The sequence below is a fragment of the Myotis lucifugus genome, unplaced genomic scaffold (assembly GCF_000147115.1).
Source record: "Myotis lucifugus unplaced genomic scaffold, Myoluc2.0 scaffold_306, whole genome shotgun sequence".
In the NCBI taxonomy this organism is placed as follows: Eukaryota; Metazoa; Chordata; class Mammalia; order Chiroptera; family Vespertilionidae; genus Myotis; species Myotis lucifugus.
In genome coordinates this window covers 370,680-382,946 of record NW_005871354.1, presented here as the reverse complement: position 1 = coordinate 382,946, position 12,267 = coordinate 370,680, and the positions used below count along the sequence as shown (strand labels likewise).

General features: G+C 39.7%; 1 protein-coding gene across 2 annotated transcripts in view; it reads right to left on the bottom strand.

The window, feature by feature from the left end:
* The window catches only part of APBB1IP (amyloid beta precursor protein binding family B member 1 interacting protein), a 102,025-nt gene extending 90,330 nt beyond the window's left edge, over positions 1–11,695 (bottom strand). For both annotated transcript variants that reach the window (XM_006100257.3, XM_023763900.1), the window contains exon 1: positions 11,462–11,695. The gene's annotated coding sequence lies outside the window, so the exon portion shown is untranslated. The remainder of the gene's footprint in view (positions 1–11,461) is intronic.
* Between the last annotated feature and the right edge of the window lie 572 nt (positions 11,696–12,267).

Below are 12,267 nucleotides of genomic sequence, written 5' to 3'. Positions count from 1 at the left end.
TTTGTCGGCCAGGCACATTTTTACAGACTAAGATGTGGGAAGGACATCTAGAAACACTAGACCAGAGATTCTTAACCATTCCAAACAAGAGAGGAATAGAATCAGAATGTCCCTGAGACTGTTCAGACCAGCCGTGGGCAAACTACGGCCCGCGGGCCGGATCCAGCCCGTTTGAAATGAATAAAACTAAAAAAAAAAAAGACCGTACCCTTTTATGTAATGATGTTTACTTTGAATTTATATTAGTTTACACAAACACTCCATCCATGCTTTTGTTCCGGCCCTCCGGTCCAGTTTAAGAACCCATTGTGGCCCTCAAGTCAAAAAGTTTGCCCACCCCTGGTTCAGACCATACCCAAGGCACTTCCAACTACACATTCCAAACCTTATCACAACCCCTTCCCCAAAGGAAAGGTGTGTTTCTGGAGCTGAGAACCAGTGCAAAGAGAGTTGTTGTTGATGAGGGGATGCTATTCTTCTGAACAAGTAGGTGGAACCAAAACAAAAAAAAAGGTTGACAACTGCTGTTGCCTAGGGCAACAAAATCACATTTTGCCGGATGTGGGTTTATGACATATAGCTCCACCATTTAGTTTTCTTCTTTGTTAGTCCCTGTTATTATTAGGTGGAATCCAATATTTAGTGTGGGGGGAGAGAGAATGAAAAGTAAGCAATGACAACTGGAGGTTGTTTTTGTTGCTAGAAGGCTAAATAAAGCATTCTGGGTATAGGTTTAAACATAAATTAAAATCAGGTTCCAGCAATAGGCCTCATACTAATAGAAAATGCTATTCCTTCAGCTTACTTCATAATTTATCTAGTATCTTTCATGCAGTTGAATAATCCACACATAGTTAGGACACAATATTGGTGCAATTTTCTAGAGCTGCGCTGCCCACTGGGTTTGGAAGATTTAATTAAAAAAAACAAAAACAAAAGAGGTCATCAATAACTTTAATAATACTTAAATTTAATGTAATTTATTATAAATAATATCAATTAAATGATTATTTTGGATAGATATTAAATAAAGGTTATTGCTAAAATTAATGTCACTTGTGTCTTTTTTCTCTTTTTAATGTGGCTTCTTGAAAATGTAAAGTTATCCATGTGGTGTGCATTATATTCCCTTTGGAGAGTGCTGCTTCAGCGTGCTTCAGTTTTGTTATGACAAGGGCCTAAGCATTTGACTCAAATATGATAGATTGTGGTGACTGTACCATCTACACTAATAAAAGAGAAAGATGCAAATTGACCATACCTTCATGATGCCCACCAGCCAATCAGGCGTGTGTATGCAAATTAACCAAACAAAGATGGTGGGTTAATTTGCATACGCAGGTGCCGAGCAGCCGGGGGCAGGGTGAGAAGGCGGGAAGGCGGGAAGGTGGAAAGGCGGTTCCGGCCAGAGTGAAGGCAGTGCCCGCAGCCAGGGGAAGGAAGGCCCATTCTTGCACGAATCTTAGTGCATCGGGCCTCTAGTATGAATATAATCTGAATATTACTAACCAAGTATTAAATCAGAATCTCCTCATTTCCTTTCCCACTGTACTTTGTGCTCCAGTACAGTACTGCTAACCTATTTCCCACATGGTGCCTAAAGTGACCTTCTTCCACTGGACTACCTGGAAATACCTTTATCTTTCAAAGTGCCTCTTGGTCACCCCCATATAATGCCTTCCCTAGAAGCACTCTCTTTGCCATATTACTTCTATACCTATCACCACACATGACACATTGCAATGTGTCCATTGACAGGTTTGTCTCACCCACTGGACTAGAAGCTTCTTGAGGTTAGGGGGCCATGTGCTCCCCAACACTAGCATATGGTTGGCCCTCAACATATAATGTGTTGAACTGCAAAAAGCAGTTCCAATTACGGAATGTTAAGCAAAGTTTCATTCAACTGAAGTGTGTAGGTACCTATGCCCCTTTGCAACCTCCACAGAACCAGGAGGGCTTCTGTGCTCTGATAGTCAGTGCAGTGAGCCACTCAGTGTTTCAGCTTCTCTCTTCATGAGGCATATAAGTGTCTAATCACTATGCTGTACAGCTGAAACGAATGTAATATTGTATGTCAATGTTAATTGAAAAATAAAATTTAAAAAAATTTCATAATCAAAAAAACAAAATAAAGTTAGTGCTCTTATGAACCATCTGTTCACAGCATTTCACTTCGTTTCCCCACATTCCTGGCTCACGCAACTTCACTTCTCTTTGTTGCTAACAGTAAGAGCATTAGTAAAATTAAGAAATTGTCTTGGGGCCCTGGCCAGGTAGCTTAGTTGGTTAGTGTCACCCCCAAAATGCCAAGGTTGTGGTTTCAGTCTCCGGTCAGGGTACATAGAAGAAGCAACCAATAAACCCATAAATAAATGGAATAACAAATCAATATTTCTCTCTCTTTCTCTATCTCTTTTCTCTCTCATTTCCTCTCTGTCTCTAAAATCAATAAATAAACTTAAAAAAAAACAACCTGTCTTGGTTGCCAAGCCACATTGTTTATGGAATTTAATCAAAAGGAAATCATTCCCATAAAAACACCAGAACCAACCAATACTACATCCCATTGAGCTGTCAGTTGTGAATTTGATATTATCAGCAGAGATGAAAGTTTTTAAACACTATAAATACAGTGACCTTAGATAAATTTACTTAATCAGTAATTTAACTGAGGTAATACCCTGTAAATCACCTGAGAAGTATTGTGTGGTATTTTTTTTCTGCCAAATAATGAATTCGTTCTTTTCTTTTTGAGATGAGATCCTAATAATGCACTTAATTGAAAACTGGACTTTTGCCCTATGAAAAACATAGGCTATTAAATGGTAGTTAATGACTTAAGCAGCATTCTATTAAAGAATTACACTGCTTTGATACCTATTATAACTAAAACAAATGATCTTGGTAGCTACTTTCTAATAACCACTTTTATTTTTCCAAATATCACAATAGTGCCACTTAACATTCTTCAGGAGCTACTAGTGAGCCTTTAGCCCAGCTCCAGCACTTGCATCCATTTGAAATCTAGCTGTGCAGGGAAGAAGCTCACCTGTCTTCCAAAACTGGTCTTAGGTTTTGAAAATATAAATATCTTAAACTCTAGGCATAAAAGCTCCTTTGTGGAAAAGGCCTTTTCCTACATCCCTTAGAATACTGCTGTTAAACTCATAATCATAGAAAGCTTGTCCTGCATAATGCCCATGTCACTGGTTTTAAATTCATGTATGAATATTCATTTCTATTAATTTCTTATTAATTTATTAAAAATAATTTTTATTGTCTTGAGTCTCATGGAGGTGGATTATTACTGATTAGCTGACTATATTCTGATTTTATCTACTGCTGGTCATCCCTTCCAACAAGTTTTGAAAGAATGGTTAAAGGTTTAGGGTTCCCAAGATCTTGTTTTATGTCCCATTTCTTACACTTTGTAATCTTCAGCAAATTTCTCAAACTCTCTAATCTCTCACTTCTAATTTTGTTATCAGCAAGGGCTTGCTGTTCAACGTGCATAGAAGCCAAAACCATTGACAATGGCTTTTAAGAAAATAAAGAGCTTTTATTTGTGAGTTGACTGGCAAGAAGACAGGGGGATCCCTCCAAATCTGTCTCCTGGTCCAGGGGCAAGATTTAAGGGGCTTCAGCACCAGATCATCCTGGACAATGGTCCCTTCACTTCAGAAAGGATTCTGGGGTTCAGGTTCTGGTCATATGGGTACTTTGTATCCGTGGGGGGTGGGTGCACAAGTATTGCTCATGAGTGGTGTTTATTTGTAAGTAGTGTATCCAATGTTTAAACTTCATTTCGAATCTAGTTAGAAACAGGATAGGACCAGTTTAAGCTGGTTCTCTGGTCACAATTTTATAAAATGAGAATAATTATAGCATTTTCTCAAATAGTTAACTTAGCCTGACTACATGAGCCTGATATATAATAAGCAAATAGTTACTACCAATTGAAGCATCATACCCAGATCCAAAAGTGAATTTCTGTTGTCTCTCCTTTAACAGCCCCACATTGATGACAATTCCATCATTCCAGGTGTTTTGGCCAAAAGCTTTGACCCTCATTCCCTTACACCTCACATCCACTCTGTCAGGAGATCCTGTTGGTTCTACCTTCAAAATATATGCTGATTCCCAAAGCTTCCTAATGGGTTCCTTGCTCTCATCCTTGCTCCTGCCAGTGTATGCTCAAGCAGTGGAGGTGAGACTTTTAAACATCAGGCAGGTCAGGTTTACTCCTCTTCTCAGAATCCCACAATGGTCCCTCAATTTCACTCTGAGTAAAAGCTAAGGATTTTTAAATGGCCTATGAGACCCTATAAGATCTGCCACCTCTTCACATTCCTATTACCCCTCTAGCCACATCTCCTGTTACTCTCTTCCTGTTCACTTACCTTCAGCCTCATGGGCCTCTGTGCTCCCCAAATATACCAGGCATAATATTAGAAATCAACTACAATAAAAACAATAAAAAAATTCAAACACTTGGAGGCTGAATAGTATACTATTAAATAATGATTGGGTTACCAAAGAGATCAAAGAAAAAATTAAAAACATCCTAGAAACGAATAACAATGAAAACACAACAATCCAAAACCTATAGGACACAGTGAAAGCAGTCCTGAGAGGGAAGTTCATAGTATTACAGGCCTACCTCAAAAAACAAGAAAAAATGGTAATAAATTATCTAACCCTACAACTTAAAGAATTAGAAAGAGAGCAACAAGAAAAGCCCAGAGTGAGCAGAAGGAAGGAGGTAATAGAGATTAGAGCAGAAATAAACAAAATAGAGATAAAAAAAACAACACAATACAAAAGATCAATGAAACCAAGACTGGTTCTTTAAAAGGATAAACAAGATTGATGAACCTCTAGCCAGGCTCACCAAGAAGAAAAGAGAGAGGACCCAAATAAACAAAATCAGAAATGAAAGAGGCGAAATGACAACAAACGCCACAGAAATATAAAAGATTGTAAAAATATACGATGAACAACTCTATTCCAACAAACTAAACAAACTAAAGCAGTCATCAAAAAAGATCCAGCAAGCAAAAGCCTGGGGCCAGACGGCTTCACAGGGGAGTTTTATCAAACATTCAAAGAAGAAATAAAACTTATCTTCCTCAGACTATTCCAAAAAATTCAAGAGGAAGGCACACTTCCAAGCTCTTTCTATGAAGCCAGCATTACCCTAACCCCAAAACCAGATAAAGACACTACAAAAAAAGAGAATTACAGACCAATATCCCTGATGAAGATAGATGCTAAAATCCTCAACAAAATTCTAGCAAATTGGATCCAGTATTACATTAGAAAGATCATACACCATGACCAACTGGGATTTACTCCAGGGATGCAAGGCTGGTACAAAATCCACAAATCAATAAACATGATACATCACATAAACAAAATGAGAGACAAAAATTACATAATCATATCAATTGATGCAGAAAAGGCACCTGACAAAATCCAGCACCCTTCCCTCATAAAAACTCTCAGCGAAGTGGAAATAGAGGGATCATACCTCAATATAATAAAAGCCTTATATGACAAACCTACAGCCAACATCATACTCAATGAGCAAAAACTAAAACCATTTCCCTTAAGAGGAGGAACAAGACAGGGATACCCATTTTCACCACTCCTGGTCAACATAGTACTGGAAGTGCTAGCCATAGCAATTAGACAAGAAGTAGAAATAAAAGGCACCCAAATTAGAAAAGAAGAAGTAATATTGTCACTATTTGCAGATGACATGATATTGTACATAGAAAACCCCAAAGACTTCATAAAAAAACTACTAGAAGTAATAAATGAATTTGCCAATGTAGCAGGATACAAAATTAACACCCAGAAATCTATGGCTTTTTTTACACCAATAATGAACTCACAGAAAGAGAAATTTTTAAAAAAATCACATTTACCATTGCAACAAAAAAATTAAGATACCTAGGAATAAATTTAACCAAGGAGGTAAAGACCTGTACTCAGAAAATTACAGGATGCTGAAAAAAGAGATAGAGGTAGACATAAACAAATGGAAGAATATACCGTGTTTATGGATTGGTAGACTCAACATCATTAAAATGTCCATACTACCCAAAGCAATCTACAGATTCAATCCCCATTAAAATACCAACAGCATATTTCAAAGATCTAGAAATAACTCTCCAAAAATTCATCTGGAATAAAAAAAGATCCCAAATAGCTGCAGCAAAGTTGAAAAACAAGAACAAAATTTGAGGGATCACAATATTAGATATCAAGCTATATTCAAAGCCACTGCCTGGTACTAGCACAAGAACAGACATATAGACGAATGGAACAGAACAGAGACCCCAGAAATCAAACCAAGCTATTATGCTCAATTAATATTTGACAAAGGAGGCAAGAACATACAATGGAGTCAAGACAGTCTCTTCAATAAATGGTGTTGGGAAAATTGGACAGATACATGCAAAAAAATGAAACTAGACCACCAACTTACACCACACGCAAAAATAAACTCAAAATAAATAAAGGACTTAAATGTAAGATGGGAAACCATAAAAATCCTAGAAGAAGCCATAGGCAGCAAAATAGCAGACATATTTTGTAGCAATATCTTTACCAATACAGCTCCTAGGGCAATGGAAACTAAGGAGAAAATAAACAAATGGGACTACATCAAAATAAAAAGCTTCTGCACAGCAAAAGAAACCATCAGCAAAACAACAAGAAAGACCACTACATGGGAGAACATATTGCCTATGTTATATCTGATAAGGGTTTAATCTCCAAAATTTATAGGGAACTCATACAACTTAACAAAAGGAAGATAAGCAATCCAATCAAAAAATGGGCAAAGGACCTAAAAAGATACTTTTAGAAAGAAGACATAGACATACAGAAGGCCAAGAGACATATGAAAACATGCTCACAATCACTAATTATACGAGAGATGCAAATCAAAACGACAATGCAGTATCATCTCACACCTGTCAGAATGGCTATCATTAACAAATCAACAAACAAGTGCTGGCGAGGATGTGGAGAAAAAGGAACCCTCGTGCACTGCTGGTGGGAATGCAGACTGGTGCAGGCACTGTGGAAAACAGTATGGCATTTCCTCAAAAAATTAAAAATGGAACTGCCATTTGACCCAGTAATCCCACTTCTAAGAATATATACCAAGAAAACCAGAAACACCAAATCAGAAAGGATATATGCACCACTATGTTCATAGCAGCACAATTTACAATAGCTAAGATTTGGAAACAGCCTAAGTGCCAATCAGCAGATAAACGGTTTAGAAAACTGTGGTACAGCTATACAGTGGAATACTAAGCTGCTGTAAAAAAGAAGGGATTCTTACCATTTGCAACAGCATGGATGGAATTGGAGAGCATTATTTGGAAGGAAATAAGCCAGTCAGAGGAAGATAAATATCACATGATCTCACTCATTTGTGAAATATAATGAACAACATATACCGATGAACAAAAATAGAATCAGAGTTATAGAAGCATCGGACAAACTGTCCAACCTATGAGGGAAGGCGGGGAGTGAGGGGGTAAGAGATCAACCAAAGAACTTGTATGCATGCAGATGAGCATAACCAATGGACACAGACTGGTGTGTGTGTGGGGGGGTGCGGGAGGGGGGTGAGTGCATGTGCTGGAGGGTGGGGGTGGTAGGGGAAAGGTCAATGGGGAAAAAAGGAGACTTATGTAATACTTTAAATCATAAAGAATTTAAATTTTAAAAAAAGATAATAAAAACACCTGATTGCTGCCAAAGAAGATTATTTTTTCAAAAGACATAAAAAGATAATAACTTCACAATTGATTATACTATCTTGTCTTCTCACTAAGAAGAACCTAACTAAATAAAGGAGCTAACAAGAAGCCCTGGCTGGTGTGGCTCCGTTGGTTGGAGTGTCGACCTGTGCAACCAAAGGTCTCTGATTGGATTCCAGGTTAGGGCACATACCTGGTTTTGGGTTCAATCTCCTGTCAGGGTGCGTAAAGGAGGCAACCGATTGATGTTTCTCTCTCTCTAAAATCAATGAAAACATATCCTCAGGTGAGGATTAAATAAAAAAGAGTACTAATAAGGCAAGTTATTAACTTGGTTATCCTCCTTTAATCTTCCCTTCCCTGACCCCAAAGAAAGGTCCATGTTTTTCCATCATTTAAATCCTTATCCCTAATACAGCACCTCCAGAGCTGATATCAGACTGGCTCAGCTCAAAGGTCAACTGTGCTTCTGATTCTCTGTGTAATCTTCTTTTTTAAAAAAAATATATTTTATTGACTTTTTACAGAGAGGAAGAGAGTGGAATAGAGAGTTAGAAACATCGATGAGAGAGAAACATGGATCAGCTGCCTCCTGCACAACCCCTACTGGGGATGTGCCCGCAACCAAGATACATGCCCTTGACCGGAATCGAACCTGGGACCTTTCAGTCCGCAGGCCGATGCTCTATCCCCTGAACCAAACAGGTTAGGGCTCTGTGTAATCTTCTTAACCTCTCTGTGCTTTCATTTCTTCAATAGTATAAGCCCAGGATGTGGGGACTAATGAAATGATACATTTAAATTAGTTAGCACAAATCTGGTACAGAATATAAGCTATAATTATTATTTACTATTACCATTTGATTGAGTTGATAAAAAAAGAAAGAAAACAGCTCTTATGAGTCTTAATCATTCAATTGCATACTCAATGTTCATGAAATGTTGGGAAACTGGGTCATGAATTCAAGCTTCAGAAGACACACTGAGAAAGAGTGGAGCTTTGGAGTGGTGTGACACTTCTGCCTGCTTATGTCTCAGGATTGGTGCCCACAGCGCCAGCTGCCCTTGTGACATTTTGATGGGACAACCCAGAGGTGGAACTGACACAGTTTCTGTACTTTTAGCAAACACTTTTGGAGTCCTAACTCTGGTTCCAGGAATGTGGCTAGGCAATAAGGAAGCAGTGGTGGCAGGTCACACCCTCTAGTCCTAGAAGCTGTCCTCAGGCCCTGACTTGTCACATCTCATGTACAGTCTAGCTCCTTAAACTGTTTATAGGTCATTAAATGCCATACCTTAGTGCTGCTATCCTCTCTTCTCAAAAGAAATCTAAGTGTTACTTTTCCAAATATATAGCAGTTTCCTCTAAAAGTCATGCACCTCATAATAATTACAACTCTAGTACATATAAATATTATTATACAACCAGTGTACCAATGCCTTATATCCTGGCATTTATTATGTACTCAAATGTATAATAAATACTTAAACTTTAAGTTACTTGCCAGTTAGGATGACAGGACTAATATAAAATATGTATATATTTTCCACACTAAAATATTAATTATGTTAGTAAGGATTGTTGTATTTTGAAGTTAGAATTACTAAGATCATTCTATTGCCTATAAATCAACACATGAGGTTCTATAAAATTGATTTTGGTGCGATAGACTAAAATGCAAACTTAATTTATTATACCATTTGTGGAATCACTAAATGTGTTAGGTATAAAAATAATTAAATAAGGTTGAGGAGTATTAGAAGTAAATGAAAATAATAATGCTTTTTGAAAGGATGGTTAAAAAATTCAAAGTGGCATATTAAACAGTCATTTATAACAATGAATTTTATAAAAAGCTTACTGGAAGAATAATATGAAGATATCTAGAAAACTTTATTTATAAGTGAAAAAAGGCAAAAAAAAGGGTGGGCAATTAGTATACATTCTTAGGATATAAAAATACAAAAAATGTAATGGATACTAACATCATTTAGTAAGTACTGAGTTTAAGATTTAAAGCAACTAAATCATAGTCATCCATATTACAAAATTATATTTCTGGAGAAATAACAATTGGAGAATTTTGAAATCTAATATTGACCTACCCAAACTTGGGCACATCAACTCAGTTTTTCAACAGAACAGGATTTTGCCATCAATAGGCCAGAAATAGACTGTATTCAGAGAAACAAAAGGCCTCTAAAGTATTGATATTTCAGAATCTAACAAAATCTGTTGTCATTATTATTTTCTCCATTCTTTTTGGTTAGTGATCAGCAATTCTAACTTTATCAACATTCCAGACAGGACAAATTCAAAGAATTAGAGCAATTCCCTAATTGCTATTTTAATGACAGACATAATGTAGTGCAATAATCTCATTTACTGGTAAATTATCTCAGGTCCAGCGAGGTTAAAGCAACTTATTCAAGGTCATCCTTGTTCTAGTTAAAGGCAGAGATGAACCCAAGTCTCCCAAATACCCAGAAAAGACGCAAATATTAATAATATTATAAAAATTACTACGTACTGATGGTCTGAAGATGACATTAAATTTCTTCGACCTTTCACCACATGTTAAGCAGGCAGGAAATACCATTTGGAAAACATGACAGCTTTCTTAGTGGAACCTTGGTTAATTTTGCCAGCCAGCATTACTGCTAGGACTGCCCATGTGCCATTCCTCACAGTATTTCAGTGAGGCCAGAGAAAAATTGCCACTGGGGGCTTATGCAAGGGGACAAAGGCTCTCTTTCTGAAATTTCCATTCAAAGGCCTAGAATTTAAAGTTAGAAGCAGCCTTGTACCCTTGCCTTGTTTAAGCCACATTATGCCACCAGAAACAATACCCTGGGGAGTGATAAACTCATGTGCCCTTTCCCTCTCTGTTACTTACTGGCCTGTTACTCCATTTCTCTTTCTCTAACGGTCACATTAAATGCTCTTTTTGAACCACTTTGCTGTGAAAGTCTACGAAACAGCACAGTTAGCCTTCCACATGGTATGAATAATAAGAAACCCCTCCCCAGAGGAAAATGAGAGGTTCACTGAGCAAAGTTTTCAGTGGGGCCCCTGCCCTCCAGGACATAAAGCATGTTACCAATTTCCTTCATGCTATAAAACCACACTCTGGACATTAATTTCCAAGCCAAATTACAAACCTCCGCCTGGTGTCCATATTTTCCCTCTATCTTACTTTAAGACGAAAAAGGACAATAATTCGGAAGAAAGGTTATTTTTAAAAAGAAGAGAGAGTTGTCTGAAGGTTTTCAAGGAAGGAACCTCAGATTCTACAGGACGTGCATTTAATCTACGGCGCCCAGAAATGCCCCGGGAATCCCTTCCAGTTGGCCGGGCTCCTGGACCCGGGCGACAGACAGCGGCTCATACCGGTTCCTCATGGGAACTTGTAGCAATTTTCTGGGCAGGAAATCAGTCAAATCTGATGAAACCGGGCGCGGGGAAAGGCCAGCCTCAGCCCCAAACTCCCATGGAGCTGGGTCAAGTGCGGACATCAGTGGTGGGACCCTGGGGAGCGGGCCCAAGAGGGGGTGGGGGCGCGCGCCTCTCCGGAATGCGGGGTCGTGCCTGGGACCCAGGGGCTCGGTGAGGGGACAGCCCCAGGGACCAGGCTGCAGCTCCCAGCGCTCCCAGGCCGGCTGGCACCGCTTACCTTGAAGGCTGTACGGGGCCCTGGCGGGGGTGCGGGCAGGGCAGGGGTCGGCCTCGGGACACCGGAGGGGAATGCGACGAACTGCACTAGGCTGCACCGGGCTCAGGTCCGCTGCCTCAGGGAGGAAGTGGTGTCAGCCCTGCCCTTCCCCCGCGGCGCGCAGACGTGGGGCGCTTGCCGCTGCTTTGCATGAGGTGCAAGGGGGGCGCACGGATGGAGCACGACTGTGAAAAGTCGGGGCTGGTCTGTCCTCCTCACTGCAGGTGTACCTCATTTCCTCTTACTTGCCCCCTCTGCACGGCAGCCTTGATAACCCTGAGGAAAAGAGGTGTTGTTTTGTTTGTTGTTTTTAAATTCTGGTAAAGTTGTGCCTTCCTGGCTCATCCCTCCCTTACTTGCGCCAAGCGCCCCCTTTTCTAAGGAGTGCCCCCTGGCGAACTGACCCTTCTTTGTCGCCTCAGTGTATTAGTGGAAACTGGCAAAGGGATTTGGGGCCAGAAGACAGTTGGATAGAAGCCCAAGAACCCGATTTCTTTCAAAACTGTCTAAGTGTTTACTTCAGTGCTCTCTGTGCTTCCTCTTTCGGGCCAGTTGTGCAAAGGCCTCTTCCTGGCTGTGCGCATTCCGCCCCCAGGGCACGCAGCTCTCGCCGCAGCGCAGAGGGACCCGCGCATTCCACCAGGCAGGCTGCTCCCTGAGTTCCGCTGACTTTGTGGGAACCCAGAGTGGGTGGAGGGATTGCAGTAGGGGTGGGGACAGGCGCACTAGGCAAAGACCATTACTTTAGGATCAGATTGAGAACCTTC